The following is a 16784-nucleotide window of genomic DNA, read 5'->3' on the forward strand; positions in this document are numbered from 1 at the left end:
CTCTGCATGTGATTCACTCTCTTGGCCGGTCTTTCCCTGCTCTCTGTTGGCTGCCGGACTCCCTCTCGGTGCACGTGTGCATGACACTCTCTCTCTGCACTCTGCACGTGTGCATGACTTGGACTATTTCTGCACATGCTTGCTTACCTGCCCGTGTTCGTGCTGGTACTCCCTGCCCAGGTTTGTGCTGACAATCGCCTTTACCTGCCCGTGTTCGTGCTGGGACTCCCTGCCCAAGTTCGTGCAGACGATCACCTTTGCCTGCTCGTGCTTGTGCTGCTGATCGATCGCCTTTATCTGCTCGTGTTCATGCTGGGGATCGCCTTTACCTGCTCGTATTCGTGCTAGGAATCGCCTTTACCTGCTCGTGTTGGGGACTGCTGTTTGCCGGCCAGGTGCTCATCGCTGAGGTCGAGACAAAAGGCGTCGCAAGGAGAAGCATCTGGTAGGATCGTGACCGCTTTGGTAACAGGATCCCAAGGTTCGTTCCCCCTCCCCTACCGCGTGAATGTGTGCTGGGTGCCCTTGTTGTGTTTATTCGTAGTAATCATCATAAGGCGTAGATTAAGCTAAGTTTCTGCCTCTTGCACATTTGTATTTCCTATCGATACGTTGCACTGTAAATACTTGTAAATAAATCGAATCGTCAAACGTTTCCTTTCCCTCTGTCTGTGAATGTCCTTTCTTTGATTGGTCCGCCATTGCTCGCAACCAGAGGAGCGATTGGCCGTAACAAAATTATCATTAGCTCGGCGGGTACCAACGGTTGCTTGGCCATCTAAATTTCCATCCAGGAACAAAAGAAAGTGGTACACTGCCGGAGGGAAGGTACATTCCCCGATTTAAACCATCACGTGGTACAGGTAAGCGGAGTTAGACGATGGATCTTGCTATCACGCGACGGTCAAATTGGTATTCGTACTTACTGGTTCGCATCCTGCCGAAGTATGAAGTTATTCGTGCGCGGCAGCCGCAGGTCCGGTAAGTTCGGGAGGGAACAGAGGCTAACCCCCTCGTAGTAGACCCGAATCCGAGGCCGTAACAATATATATATATATATATATATATATATATATATATATATATATATATATATATATATATATATATATATACTGAAACGCAAAAGAAACTTACCACCTTTGAAATCTTTAAATATCAACAATAACACTGCGTGTAGTAAATGTGTGAACTTATTTGTGGACAATAGTGTCCTCACTGTCAGACAAAACGGTCACGGATGGTCACTTGAACCTTCAATGGTCACTTCATAGCACAGCTGTTGAACAGCTGTTTTGACTGTCAGTGATTAGCCAAGCGGTACGGGATGATTTTAATGAGCTGCACGTGATGTCTTGATATTGGCATTAAAAAGGCCAGTGCAAAATGGGCATTTTGACCGAAAAATTTGACCATTTTGACCAACTCAAAAAGACCGAAAACACAAAAGAAACTTACCACCTTTGAAACCTTTAAATATCAACAATAACACTGCGTATAGTAAATGTGTGAACTTATTTGTGGACAATAGTGTCCTCACTGTCAGACAAAACGGTCACGGATGGTCACTTGAACCTTCAATGGTCACTTCATAGCACAGCTGTTGAACAGCCGTTTTGACTGTCAGTGATTAGCCAAGGGGTACGGGATGATTTTAATGAGCTGCACGTGATGTCTTGATATTGGCTTTAAAAAGGCCAGTGCAAAATGGGCATTTTGACCGAAAAATTTGACCATTTTGACCATTTTGACCAACTTCAAAAAGACCGAAAACGCAAAAGAAATTTACCACTTGTTTGAAATGTAATAAAATTGTAACAGTTCAAAATAAAACAAACCAACAATTGCTAATTGAAACATTGGCATTTTATTGATGACATGTCAAGTTTTTGACCAAGATACACCATCTCATCAGTTTGTTCTACAGTACAGAACAGCACAGGGTGCAATGTCAGTCCCCTTTCAATAGCGTGTATGGCCACCATTGTTTTGGATACAGGCAGTGAGTGCATCGTTGGCGTATACTGCCTACCAGTCTTTGGATGGATTGCTGCTGGATTCTGTCCCACTCAGTCCTCAATGTCTGAAGCAGCTCTGCCCGTGTCCTGGCCCTGCCAACTACGCGTCTCCCAAGCTCATCCCACAGGTGCTCTATGGGATTCAGGTCAGGGGAGAGCGCAGGCCACTGCATGGTGTTGATGTTCTCGCCTTGGAGAAATGCAGTGGTAAAGCGAGCAGCATGGGGACGAGCGTTGTCATGCTGAAAGGTTCTCAGTTCTGGGTGGTCTAGCAGGAATGGCAGCAGATGAGGTCGCAGGATGTTATCCACATACCGCTGGGCGTTAAGATTCCCATCCACAACCACCAGTGGCGTCCTGTACCGGCCTGATATGGCTGCCCACATCATCACACTTGGGCCACCCCACCTGTTGGCTTGACGCACGCAACAATCGGCATATCGCTTGCCAGTTCTTCTCCAGACACACTCACGCCCATCAGGACTGTCCACACAGAACCTTGACTCATTGCTGAAAGCGAACTCGTTCCACTGCGCCAAGGTCCACCGCTGATGCTGCTGGCACCATCTCTGACGGTTGCGGCAATGGGCAACCGTCATCACGGGGCCTCTGTATGGTCTTCTGGCAGTCAGACCATAGTCATGCAGTCGTCTTCGTGCAGTATCATTGGAGATCCGTGGGTTTGCACGCCCCGGCGTTTCTGCCGCAGTGCGGGATGCTGGACGGAATCGATCCCGCAGGTGACTTCGGACCATCTGCCTGTCCTGCCTTGCAGTGGTGACTCTTGGCCTCCCTGATCGAGGTCTGTCATCTGCAGAGTTGTGGAGGGTGTCTCTGTCCACCAGGGCCGATATCGTCTGGTGTGAACAGCCAAGGCGACGTGCCACCTCACGGTAGCTCAGTCCGCCTTGCAGCATGCCCAGGGCACGCTGCCGTTGATCCCTTGACAATCGTGGCATGTTGATTGAAATGCCCATTTTGCACTGGCCTTTTCAAAGCCAATATCAAGACATCACGTGCAGCTCATTAAAATCATCCCGTACCCCTTGGCTAATCACTGACAGTCAAAACGGCTGTTCAACAGCTGTGCTATGAAGTGACCATTGAAGGTTCAAGTGACCATCCATGACCGTTTTGTCTGACAGTGAGGACACTATTGTCCACAAATAAGTTCCCACATTTACTATACGCAGTGTTATTGTTGATATTTAAAGGTTTCAAAGGTGGTAAGTTTCTTTTGCGTTTCAGTATATATATATATATACATACATATACATATATATATATATATATATATATATATATATATATATATATATATATATATATATATATATAACTATATATATATATATATATATATATATATATATATAATATATATATATATATATATATATATATATATATATATATATATATATATATATATATATATATACAGACTTGGCATTTAATATGGAATTTTTTTTTTCTTGACTTGGGTTTACTTTCTGAACTCAGTATATCAATCTGGTGAGTTTATTTTACCCTTCGGTGATGTCTTTGTTGAAAGAACCATGTCACTGATTGTCTTTCGCAGCAAGAAGTCAATACCAGGATTATATCACAGGTGGCGTGACAAAATGTAAGGACAGGTACATTTGACGATTGGCTTCACAATCGGGTATATAAGGGTTGTTGCGTTCTGTATTGGTGGAAAACAACTGCTGCACGTCTACAAAAGTTATTGCCGCTTCCTCTGGAGATGGTCCGTCAACTTGACAATGCTGTTTGTCATGGAGTGGTGGCTTTACGAAATTCTGGCATGAAACAGCGTGCTATTGCTCGGCAGTATGGCATCACTCAAGGTCAGGTGTCAAAGATCCTGAAACGAAATGCTCAGAGGGGTGTCCCTACTCCAATACCGAGGCCAGGACGTCCACGCAGAACCACAAGGAGAGATGATCGCCAGCTGCACCGGTTAGTCTGCAATGGCCATACTAAGACAGCTAATCGGCTTAGGGCTGAGTGGCAGCAACTGACAAATGTGCCTGTATCCAGAAGGCAAGTCAACCAACGACTGGTTCAAGCAGGCTATCGTGCCAGGCGTCCCCTGAGATAGCCACGCCTGACCAGACAACACAGCCAGCGCCGATTGCAGTGGGCCAGAGAGCACCGCCAATGGCAGCCAGGACACTGGAATCACGTGACCTTCAGTGACGAGTCTAGATTTCTGGTCTATCGTCAAAATGGCCGCGTCCGAGTGCACAGACAAGTGCATGAAGCCCACAACGAAGATTGTATAGTGCCAAGAGTCCAAGCTGGAGGTGGTGGGGTGACCGTTTGGGCTGCTTTTCATGCAGGGGGCAAAATTGACCTGGTTGTTCTGAATGGGAACCTGAACCAGTTCAAGTACAGGGTCATTCTGGAAGAAACATTGCTTCCACTTGCTCGTGCAGCCTTTCGAGGAAACTTTGTCTTCCAAGATGACAATGCACGGCCTCATCGTGCTCGCATGATCCAACACTTTCTTGTTGACCATGGTGTAGAGCATATGGAGTGGCATGCCATGTCCCCGGATATGAATCCGATAGAGAACTTGTGGGCAGAATTAACGTGTCAAATCGACCACTTGGACCAGCAGCCGACTTCTGTGCATGAATTGCAGCAGGCTATTGTCACTGCATGGCAAGCAATTCCTGTCCACACCTTGGCAAATCTCGTGAACAGCATGCCTCGACGTGTACGTGCTCTCCTGAATGCTCGTGGGGGTTACACGAAGTACTGAACTGTAATTTTACTGTCCGTAATCCCAGTCATAATTTAGCTTTTGTTTTTGTTGAAAATTTTTTTGGCTAATGTGCAAAATAAAGAGATACTTCTGGAAAACGTACAGAAGTTTAACACAGTACTGTCCATGAATTGAGTTCGATATCAGTTTACATCACTTTCAAGGATCAATTTATTTGCTTTGAAATGTCAAATGTGGTTTTTGTTTCTTTTAAAGGTCACATTAACAAAATCTAGAATAATTTCAACATAATTCCAATGAACTTTTGGTTCTAAGTCATCTTGAAAAGTAAGTTCACCCCCACAAAAAAAAAATTCCATATTAAATGCCAAGTCTGTATATATATAGAGGGTGCTTCAAAAAAATGTTAACACTTATATGGGACTATATATATCTCAGAAGTTTTTTTGAAGCACCCTGTATATAAAATACTTCATGGTTATATAGCTCGGATAATTCTGATTGCAATCCCCCACTGCCCCCACCCCCCCCAAAGGAAGGAGATGCCAAAATGGGAGAAAACATTTTCTTTCAAAACTTGATGGAAACAAACGAAACTTGCACAGGCACAACTTCAGGGTGCCCTCATTAATCCCTGAAAGGTTCAGCTTCCGAGGTTAAATCCTCTCAGAGGAGAACATGAAACATATAATAAATATACTGTCGCGTCCCCGGCGTTAAGACCCCTGGGTGACGGATGACCGAAATGGGCTTTACTCCGAGGCGTATACCCAACTTGGCGGTGGTGACACGCGCGGGGTGGAGGGTAGCAGGGGCTTACCTGTACCGATTTCACTGGGCTTGCTCAAACCCACCAATAATAAACGAGACAGAACACAAAGTAAAATGCAACAGATAATTGGTTTATAAAAATAATGCAAGGGAACAATGAAAGGTAAGGTAAACTAAAATTCCTAAATGAGGGTCCTTCCACTCCAACTCAGACACGAACAAGGGGAAAATAAAAGTAAAAGAAAATAAATAATGTTTATGTCATGCCGCCACTTAGCTTCGGTCTCAACGAGGGCTTGGTCCACACACCAGGTCCACACAGGCTCCGAACTCACTCCACCAGCGCACACGAACCAAAATATGACCAGCTTTCACGGGAGCCAGAACAAAGAGAGAAAATACAACCGCCTTCAACGAACACCAGGACCAGAAGGAGGAATGTGACCGCCTCCAACAACCGCCAGCCCAAAAAGAGAGATGTGACTGCCTCCAACGAACACCAGGACCAGAAGAAGAGAGCAAAACGAAAACGCAGCTGTCCTCATTGAAAGCCAGCACAAAAGAGAGAATGTGATCATCTCCAACAAACGTCAGACCAAAGAGAGAGCAAAAGGCAAATGCAGCCATCCTCTTTGAAAGCCAGCACAAAAGAGAGACCAAGATGGCGAGACGGCTTCCTTTTCCTCTCTTAGCTCTCGAATGTTCGACGCTGATGTCATACTCTGTCCAATCACCGAGCGCTATTCCATCATCCATCACTCCGACCAATCACGAAGCTCGAGGCGTGGTCTCCCCGTCACGAGTCGTCGGGGGGCGGTGTCTAATCTCTGTTCGGGAATGTTCGGATTGGTCGGGGTTTACTTGCCGATTGGCAAATGCTGTTTCTGTCGGCTCTGGCGGCACTGTGAGCGAATGAGTCCATTGCCTGGCTGACTGAGTTTTATAAGAACATTACGGAAAAATCACAGGGAGGCAAGCACGTGCAGGGAAATTTAACCTTACACCCTCCTTATGTGAGCACAAAACCACCCTCTTTATGGCGACATGCAAACACTTAATCTGAACATTTACCCTGCTTATGTACATCGAGATAGGTTTCTTCTTCTTCGCGTCACACAGTCCATACTAAAACCTACACATTCTGAACTTTCCTAAGGTATTTCTTTGTTTACCCCCAAAAACGTAACAAACTTTCCCCTCCGTTATATATAGATGTATCATTATCATTGTATGCGATTATCATTATGTACCATAAGAAGTATCATTATCATTATGTACCATTATCATTATCGTTATGTATCATTATCATGACGGTACCATTATGATTTCAATTGCATGCAATTAATAGATATACTTATTTTATGTGCAGACAAACAGACAGACAAATGGACCCAAATGTAATAGGCAAGGGTAAAACTCGGCTGGGGAGGTGGGAGGATGGGGAGGAGAGAGGGTAGGGTTCCTTATTAGGGAATTAGTTATTTATTATTACTTAGTAAAAGTACAGCGACTGAAAACTGAACTTAGGGATCTATCCATAGTGTAATTATATTGTTTCATATTCCCGGGTTATATATAAAAGAGTTTAGTTAAAATGGTGGAAGGGAGGGGGGGGGGGAATATTTGAGGTCTTTATAGGGTTAATGCTGAGACCATCTCGACACTAATCTATCCATTGATACCCTACAAAATAGATACGATGTGTCTTTTTCCGATTTCTGATTTATAAAGTAGGTAATTTTGCGATTAAATGTCGAAATCTCCTTCTTCTTCTTCTTCTTCTTCTTCACAATTAACTATGTCGTCACACTAGGAAGGCGACTGCCACTCCGTATTGTGTACGGGTAACATCAAAGAGCGATGTAACTCAAACAGCGAATAATTTTCGAATTTCTACAAATATGCCCGGTCGCTGCGTCCTTGCTGGTTGTAGGAATACGACGGTTCATTCACATTGCTATCATCAATGGCCAAAAGATCCGAGGGTTGCCAGAAATTGGACGAGCTTGGTCTGAAATACCCGAGTGTGGATCGGCCTACAAAATGTTTGATTTTGTGTTCGGAACATTTTACAGAGCATGGTTATGAAACAACAGTGATGGCTATAGATCTTGTGGCTATCCACCACGATTGAGAGAGAATGCCACCCCCATGGTTAAGCGGAAGAAACAACCGTCACTCGAAACTAAAATAATCCCTGCCGAGCTACCAGCACATGCCCACCTCCACCCTCCAGCAACCATCACCCCAACAACACCCACGACCATACCACACCCTCCCTGCAACCCCTCCACAATCCCCCATCAACCGTGTGCCCGGTTGGTGTAGGTGTTGAATCAGTTCCGCATTGTGTCCATGTTGTATTTCTTCTGGAGTTAAATATAACTGATTCTATTTATCAAATAGTACAAAATCCCTGATAAACCATCAATTGAACGGACAAACAAACCTACCAATCTATAGTGAACATTTGACTAGCATTTAAATATGCACTGTCAACACTGCTTCTTCACCAACACCATCTTTGTCTGATTTGCTCGCACAAGGCTTGAAACGATACTGCTCTACAATTTCCCCGAAAGCGTTTCCATCACTAATTTTGTCTCCAATAGTTTTTTCAAAATCCCTGATCAGTCTCAACATGCTGAGGATCTTCAGAGTTACTAATGACGGAGGAATCAGTATCGGAATCTGAGCTCGGAATACACTGTTCTCTATGTATGTCGCTATTTGGATCAAGATGAGTTCATAATGTGACGTCACCGGCGAAATCGGAAATCGGAAATCGACAATCAAGGCCTATTTTCAACACTTTGTTTGGCCAAAAAAAAAAAAAAAATGTTATGGCAATGTATTCACATATTATGTAAAGTAAATAAATTTTGTCGATTACATAATTTCTGGATCTGACGAGTTGCCAGTAACCATTTTGTAAAACTCTACGTACAGCATCAACTCAATATGTCCAAATGTTGTAAACATCTATGCCTGTGGGTTTCCCACTAGTACATAATATATATTCACCGCTAGTCTGTCCATCCCTCTGTTCCGATGTCTATCCCTACAGGGCGGGGCTTCAAAATCAAATCACCGCCATTTTGTTCACTCCACATAGCTCTGAGGCTCCATCGGCCTCTGGAGTACAGGAATCACGCACGGCAAGTTGCCTGTGTAGGTAGGTCTAGGTGTCGATATTTGGATAGAATAACTTTCCTTAGAAGAATAAGGTAAGTGGCGTGTTTGTGGGGTCTTGGGTTTTCATTTTATGAAAGTTTAAAAATGTTGCTTGTTTAAGGCCTCAAGGCCGCGACGGATTTTCACAAATAAATGGGTGTAAATAAAAAAAATTCAAGAAAATTATGCATTTCATTACATGCACTACTTTAAAAGCTCTTGGATTATATCAAGAATGAAGATGCATGGATTAAAAATATCATTCAAAAATCGGATTGAATGTACCTGTTCTGGTGGAATGCGGGGAGGAGGAAAGAGGGGAGGGGGAAAGAGGAGAGGGGAGAGAGGAGGTGGGAGAAGAGGGTGGAGAAGCGAGAGGAGTGGAAGAGAGGGTGTGGAGGAGAAAGAGGAGTGGAAGAGCGAGAGGGGTGAAGGAGATAGAGGTGTTGAGGAGAGAGAGGAGGTGGAAGAGAGAGGGGGTGAAGGAAAGAGAGGGGGTGGAAGAGAGAGGCGGTGGAGGAGAGAGATGAGTGGAGGAGACAGAGGGGGTGGAGGAGAGAGAGGGGTTGGAGGAGAGAGAGGGGTTGGAGGAGAGAGAGGGGGTGGAGGTGAGAGAGGGGGTGGAGGAGAGAGAGGGGGTGGAGGAGAGAGAGGAGTGGAGGAGAGAGAGGAGTGAAGGAGAGAGAGGGGGTGGAAGAGAGAGAGAGGTGGGGTGGAGGAGAGAGAGGAGTGAAGGAGAGAGAGGTGTGGAGGAGAGAGAGGTGTGGAGGAGAGAGAGGTGTGGAGGAGAGAGAGGTGTGGGAGGAGTGGGAGGGAGAAAGAAGAGCAGGGAGGAAAGAAGAGAGAGCGGTGGAAGAGAGAGATTGAGAGAGGAGAGGGATTGAGAGAGGAAAGAGGGAGGAGAGAGTGGAGAGAAGAGAGATGAGAGGTGAGAGGAGAAGAGGGTGGGTGAGGGGAGAGAGTGGGAAGACAGAGGATGGGAGCTGTTGAACCATGACATGTAGGAGCTATTTCGATCGTGGTTTCTGTGAAGTTGGTGAGGTGGTAGCGAGGTGGTAGCGAGGTGGTAGCGAGGTGGGAGAGAGAGAGAGAGAGAGAGGGGGTTGCTCATCGAGTAACTTAGGGGGGGTGGATGAAAGCGTTAAATATTCCACCATTTCGATGAAGAAATGAAGAAATATGTAATGATAAATGCAGAAATGCCTGTTTGCTTTTATGAGCGGGAGGGTGAGGAGGGGAGAACAGTGCTAGGGTTGGGAGTGTGGGGAAGAGCAAAAATTGGACCGAGTTGAGAGATACTTTGGGTGGGGGGGGGGGGGGGGTGATAACTTGTGCTTGGGGATGGGGCAAGGGTTTAAAGGCTTGGAGAGGGGGAGGAGATGGACACCTTAGGGTTGGGGTGGGGGGGAGGGTGAGGACATGGGTTTGGGAGGTGGAGGTTTGAGGACCTGGAGTATGGGAGGAGGAAGGGGGGTTGATGACTTGGGGTTTGTGAAGGGGTGAGTGGGGAGGGAAGAGTTGAGGACTTGAAGTCACATTTTACATTGCACAGATGTTCCGCAGGGCCCTGCGAGTACCATTATAGTCCGATCTCCAAACTAATGCAACACATTGACGTCACAGTCACGTCGCGCTATACTGCAACCCCTAGGGGCCTGTCAAATCGAGTCTCACAGGCACCAGCACAGAATGATAGAAGCAGAGAAAAGAGCATAGCTGCAGACATGTTTCACTCTTATTAGAGCTCATCAGTGCAGCATAATGCTTAAAATCATTTGCTTGGGCTGAACTTCCATTTGGGAATTTCTGAATGGTAAGAACCCATAATTGTGCATAGCAAGGAGACGATTTGTCCTTTCCTTAGTCTTTACTATACGCAGTTAGAGGGTCTTACCATTCTTTTTTCTTTTTTTTTGAAATACATACACAATAGATGTATATCTATTATGTACCCACACGTATACGCGCACACACAGTCATATACCAGGTCCAGCATTAAGGTAGATAAGGGTCGAGTACATCACGTCGTGCTCAGAGTCCAGGGGTTGCACAGCGGTCATTGGACGGGGAAAAATATCCTCAACAAAATCCATGAGATTTGCCAACATATCCGCATTTAATTGCGATCAGAGCCCGCAGCGATTTATTGCAAACCCTAAGGATCAAAGAATTTTATGGATTGGATTTTTGAATATCGAGCCGGATATATCGGAAAGCCACGATTCGAAGCGAAATGCATGGCCGTCTCACTACGAATACAGTCCGCCGAAAGAGCCGCTCGAGCCGAGTTCTGACTCTGGATCTTGGTGCCTCCCTTAAGATTCATAATAATTCTTCAAATAGTGTGCAACATCTTTGCAAATGTGTAAAGCAATGCAAGGCGGGCATTTACCTGCAGATTAAAATGCGACTTCTGAGATCTGATCAGGAAGTCGGTGGCCTGAAACGAAGAACAAAAAATGGTGACCGCTTTGCAAGTGACTTGTGAATAAGAGCAATAGCTTTGTCAATGTCGATCAGAATTGATTCTGATGCCAGGCCACGGACATGTATTCACCTGCATATACTGTACAGTGTACGACTGTGTTTTACTGATAGGATGTGCAACAGACAATCGGAGAAACTGTTACGAGAATGATCAACGGAATGGAAATTTTGGTTCAAATTTGAGAATTTCGAGTTTAATTAAATTGTGAGTGGTTTAAACATTATGGTTTGTTCCCCTTTAAATGTAACATGTGTACTTAGATTGTTTCTTCATAATTTCCTAAACAAAGCTCACAACTGTTAAACTAAAAGCAAAAGGGAAAAGTAAATAATAAACAATCATTGTATTTACGTACGTCGGTAAAATTTATAGTTACTGGTTTTATAACCTTGTCTACCTCTGGAAGAGCTGTCTGTGCTGGCGGAAATTCTGTGCCGTGCTTCAGCGACTCACCTTGCCGTGCTGCGACGACTCATCGTGCCGTGCTGTGACGACTCATCGTGCCGTGCTGTGACGATGTCGTGCCACAGGAAATCAGTGTGCTGTGCCACGGCAAATTCCCTTCCCCGATGCGGCGATTCGTGCTGCTCCGACTGTGTTGTGCTGCGGCGAATCACCATAATGTGCTGGGACAGTGTACTGTTGCGGCGAATCAGCGTGCTGTGCTGCGGCCTTCTTGTGCTGTGGCGAATGTCTGTGCTGTACTACGACCGTACCATGCTGCAGCGAATCATCATGCCGTACTACGCCGGCGTTGCCGTGCTGCGGCGGAGAGAGAATCGTGTTAATACAAGGAAATTTTAAACCTATCACATTGTGATGCCATTTTATCATCCAAATAATGTTTTGTGTGTGTTTTGTACGTATTCAATCAGTAAACATAACAAAATGACAACTTATTTCTGGATAGGGTATAGGACAATGATAAAATTGTCGTTGAACATCAGAGCACCAGACTCTATGACAATTCACTTAACGGGTTTGATATTGATATATATACATATATATGTCTGTGCATATATATATATATATATATATATATATATATATATATATATATATATATATATACACATGTCTGTATTTATATATATATGTATGTATTTAAATATATATATGTATATGTATGCACATGTCTGTATTTAAATTTATATATACATATATATATATATATATATATACACATGTCTGTATTTATATCTATATGTATGTATGTACATGTCTGTATTTATATCTATATGTATGTATGTACATGTCTGTATTTATATATATATGTATGTATGTACATGTCTGTATTTATATCTATATGTATGTATGTACATGTCTGTATTTATATCTATATGTATGTATGTACATGTCTGTATTTATATCTATATGTATGTATGTACATGTCTGTATTTATATCTATATGTATGTATGTACATGTCTGTATTTATATCTATATGTATGTATGTACATGTCTGTATTTATATCTATATATATGTATGTACATGTCTGCATTCATATCTCTATATATATACATGTCTGTATGTATATATATATATATATATATATTTATATATATATATATATATATACACGGAGTTTGCTGTATATTTAATGACTTTGCTCCTATGGGGTTAGTTGCAAATTTAACAGGCTTTTCAGTAATTTTTTTAAAGAAATTTTAAGTAATTCTAACGGGGTTGTTGTGCATTTAACGGGCAGAACTGTCAGCCGCATAAATGAAGTCTACAGTTCCATCAGTGGAGACCACTTTGGCAAAATATATTCTAATTAAATGTACGAACTAGTGTTATATATTATAGATAAACAGACGCTATACCGCAATGCGCAATGTAAATACACGAAAAGCGTGATGAGAGTGGAACGACCAGTGAACACGGGTACAATGACGTCTACATGCGGAGTCTGTGCCGCAACCATCGCGGCATTTTCTTTCCCCGATTCGTCCATCTTCGATTTCTAAGGGTTTTTTTTAAATAAAATGAAATTAGTAAATCTTTGTACATAAGCATAAAATACACTGATATGTAGTATAGGGTATGAGACTATGACGTGAGCATTTTCAGTGGTTTACATGCAACTAAATATCGTTTTCGAAAAAGAACAACACGAGTGGGTTTATGTATTTGCAGGAGGTCGTGGTGGTCTCCATGGTTGAACTATTCATCAGTTAGATGAAGGACCTTTAAAAGAAAATTGTTTTGCCAAAAACTCGCTCAGATTTAGAAGAATCCTCCATCTCTTGTCCACAGATTGCGCACAGCCTCACGGAAGGAAAAGTGGATCATATACTCGGCGGGGAGAGAAAGTCGTTCCATTAGAATGCGGTCTCTTGCTGGGATCCACAGGACCCCACCCCTCCCGCCTTTTCGCCTAACACCCGCGGCCCCCACCTACTCCAATACCTCCTCATGCTATCCTCTCGCTTTTTTATAACGTCTTTAAACTTCTTTCCAACCAACTCCCCCCAACCCCCCGCCGACCCTCCCATCTCCGGTACCAGGCACGCGCCGTGCAGGCGCCCCGCGCGTGCCGCCCAAAAACGCACTGCCCCACCGGTCCGCCCGCCATAGCTCGCTCGGCCGTGGTGCCGTGAGCCTGCTCTGTCCCGCCGACCCGAAACCGTCCCTCCCAACCGGCGCAAGCCGGCTCTGTCCGCGAGATTCACGGTAAGTGTCGCCTTTATTGCGCAGCTCTTGCTCTCCTTTTGTACCCTTAACATACCCATTGGAGCTTCTCCTGGCTTTACATGTTATTCCTTTCTGGCCAAGGAAAGCCAGAATGTTTCTGGCCAAGGAAAGCCAGAAGGAAAGTCTGGCCAAAATGTCTAATTGTCACATTTACTTTTGGCATGTCTTCACATCTTTATTTTGCAGTAAAAATTAAAAGAATTCATGCAAAACAAAACGTAATTATACTTAGAAAAATAATACAGTAGTTACTGCATTTTCTCTTTTTTCCGATAAAATCGTATTTGAATTTGCCTTGAATGTTCCGAGAAATATCTAAATGACATTATTATATATAAACGAACAGGATTATAAATAATTAATTGACATATGTGGGAAAACTGCATGCCGAGACCAGGAATCGAACCCACATCCTCTTGTGAACCGAACCACACTCTTCGCCAGAGGACCTGGGTTCGATTCCTGGTCTGGGAATGCGATATTCCCACATACGTCAATTAATAAATTACATTACAATAAAGCACCATAAATTATACATGCTACAAACTAAAAAATAAATAAATAATCTGTTTCCAGCAGTTAGGCATGAACAATAAATCCGAATATTTATACACATAACAATATTTGCAAAAATCATTTATTTTGAGTATATATATATATATATACATACACACTATAATTGATGAGCGAAAATGACAAAAACGTTAATTTAACGTTTTATTTTTACTAAAAATTTGAAATTTTGAGCATGGAGTCCTATCCAAAGAAATATTTGAACCTTTTTGGGAAGCAATCGCTATAATCGCATTTTCTTTTTATGCTATAAAGCACGACCTTCGGACTCGTCGAGTAACCAATACGTATTCGGACATATAATGTTGCAGGAGAACAACGAAAAACATTCTCGCATCAATCGATCGCGGTCGTTGAGGTCACGCATTTGCCAAGTTCATGTAAAGGTTGTAGCGAAAGGTAGAGCGACTAGTTACGAGGTTTACGCATAAAATGAGGAGATGAAAAGAGGCTCAAATGGGAGAAGGTTTGTACCCTGGGTTTTGAGCCCGACGACGCGACAGATGTGCTTCGCTCCGGGCCGAGGTCAGAAGGAGCGCGTTGGGAAATGGTCTGCAAGCTGTCGTGGGGGGGGGGGGGGGGGCAGGGGGGAGGGAGGGGTACAGAGCTAGAACTGGGATAGGGAGGGGAGAGGACAGTACTCTCGGGTCCCCAAGGTCAGGAGTAGCGCAGCACCGTCTCACTAGTCCTTCTTCTTGCTGCTTTTCACGATTGCGCACGCAGGTACTTCGCCGGGTTCTTTCACTGCGTGCGACAGCAAGGAAACACGCAATTTGCTTCAAGCGATAAATTTGCATCCAGAATACGATTTGAGTAATGTGCATCCTTAATGGGCATCGGATTATAGAAACCTTTCGTTTTCCGTCGGGCAAAAGGCGAAATGTTTTCAAGCGACAGGGTTAAATCAGCTTGAATGGGAAGCGAAGTGGCGGGCAGGAGGGTTTCGGGGGAGGGGGCGGAAGATATCGTGACAGGTCTCATCGGCGGTGGGCATGGCTGCCAGCACGAACGCTCAGCTGATGTGGAAGCCCATTGGTGGAGTTCCACCCAAATTATGCAGCTGAAGACGCAAATAACCATAGCTAATAGTAATAGAGGAACAGGCGACACTGAGGGTGGAGCTTCGTCTCGGCAACTGGGAGTAAAGCGTGCTTCGTCATTGGCTCATTGAGCGCGCGTGGGCGGAGCGCTAAGGTTAGTCCGGACCCGATGGGCACCATCTCTGTGCCCCCGCCCCGAAGCGGTAATGAACCCCCAGACAAGGATGCTCCGCACATGGCGGCGGGGCAAGTAGAGGGGCAGCCGGCGGTTGCCCTTCTTCGGTTTGGAGGCGTTTGCAGTCTGGAAGGAAGCAGCTGCCACATCATGTCTCCATGCACAGAGTCATGCATATCGTAAGCAAAGTGATGACGGCTCATCATACTCCCCGCTCGAAACGCGCCGTCTCTAACCCCCCCCCCCCCCCCCGGGCCCTCTTTTATATTCGCGAAACCGTTGTTTCTCCGAACGAACGTCTCGGCGCCCGTTACGCAGACGCAGACGGTCACTTGCTCGGGACGAGAACGATCCCTTTCCCTTGGTCACGTGAGCGTCTTCACACAATGTGGAGTCGGACCCATTACACGGGAATCTCACCTTGTGGGTCGCGTCGCATTTCGTTTTCGCAAATCGAGGCGGACCACGCTCTTCGTGTTCACAGCGGACCTTGATTTAATGTTCTACAATTAAGGCACGCGGTGAATGCCAAAAGCGGTCCGAAAACACGTCGGGGCGTCTCTTTGTCCGGTCGCCGTCTCCGCGGCAGCAGTCGATCGGGGAGGGGAGCGTCCGCAGCTACAGAGAGCTTACCGGCTGCAGACACCACATCTTCACCGATCGTTGTCCTCGGGGTTTCTCTTGAGAGGCAGCGAGTGGCGGGATAACAGGAGTAAAATGGCGCTGGAGCGTTTCCACCGCAGATCATCGTCACTGGAGCGTTTCTATGAGGCCGACATGTCGCAGTTTGCGGATTTCCCCGAAGCGGCTCGATGCTCCAATCGGCGATGTTTGGCCATCCCGACGTGGCAGTCGAGTGAAAACATGGAATGCGGTCGCTTTGCTTCACATTGTGTGGAGAGGACTGCGTCCGGCGAAACGAATGCAAATGCATTGCGCGGGGGTCGCAGCGTGAGGCTGCCCGGGCATTGTTTGCCAATCACGTGACTCGGAGCTTTTGGCCAGACGAGTCGGCCTGTGCGTGGCTGTGTGTGAGAATGGCCGAGACGCGGTCCTTTTGCACAAAGCCGGTCAAGGCCGTTCAAAGGGCGAAATAAAAAAAGAAATCCTACCAT

Source organism: Myxine glutinosa, chromosome 13, assembly GCF_964187855.1.
Source record: "Myxine glutinosa chromosome 13, kmMyxGlut1.1, whole genome shotgun sequence".
NCBI classification, from domain to species: domain Eukaryota; kingdom Metazoa; phylum Chordata; class Myxini; order Myxiniformes; family Myxinidae; genus Myxine; species Myxine glutinosa.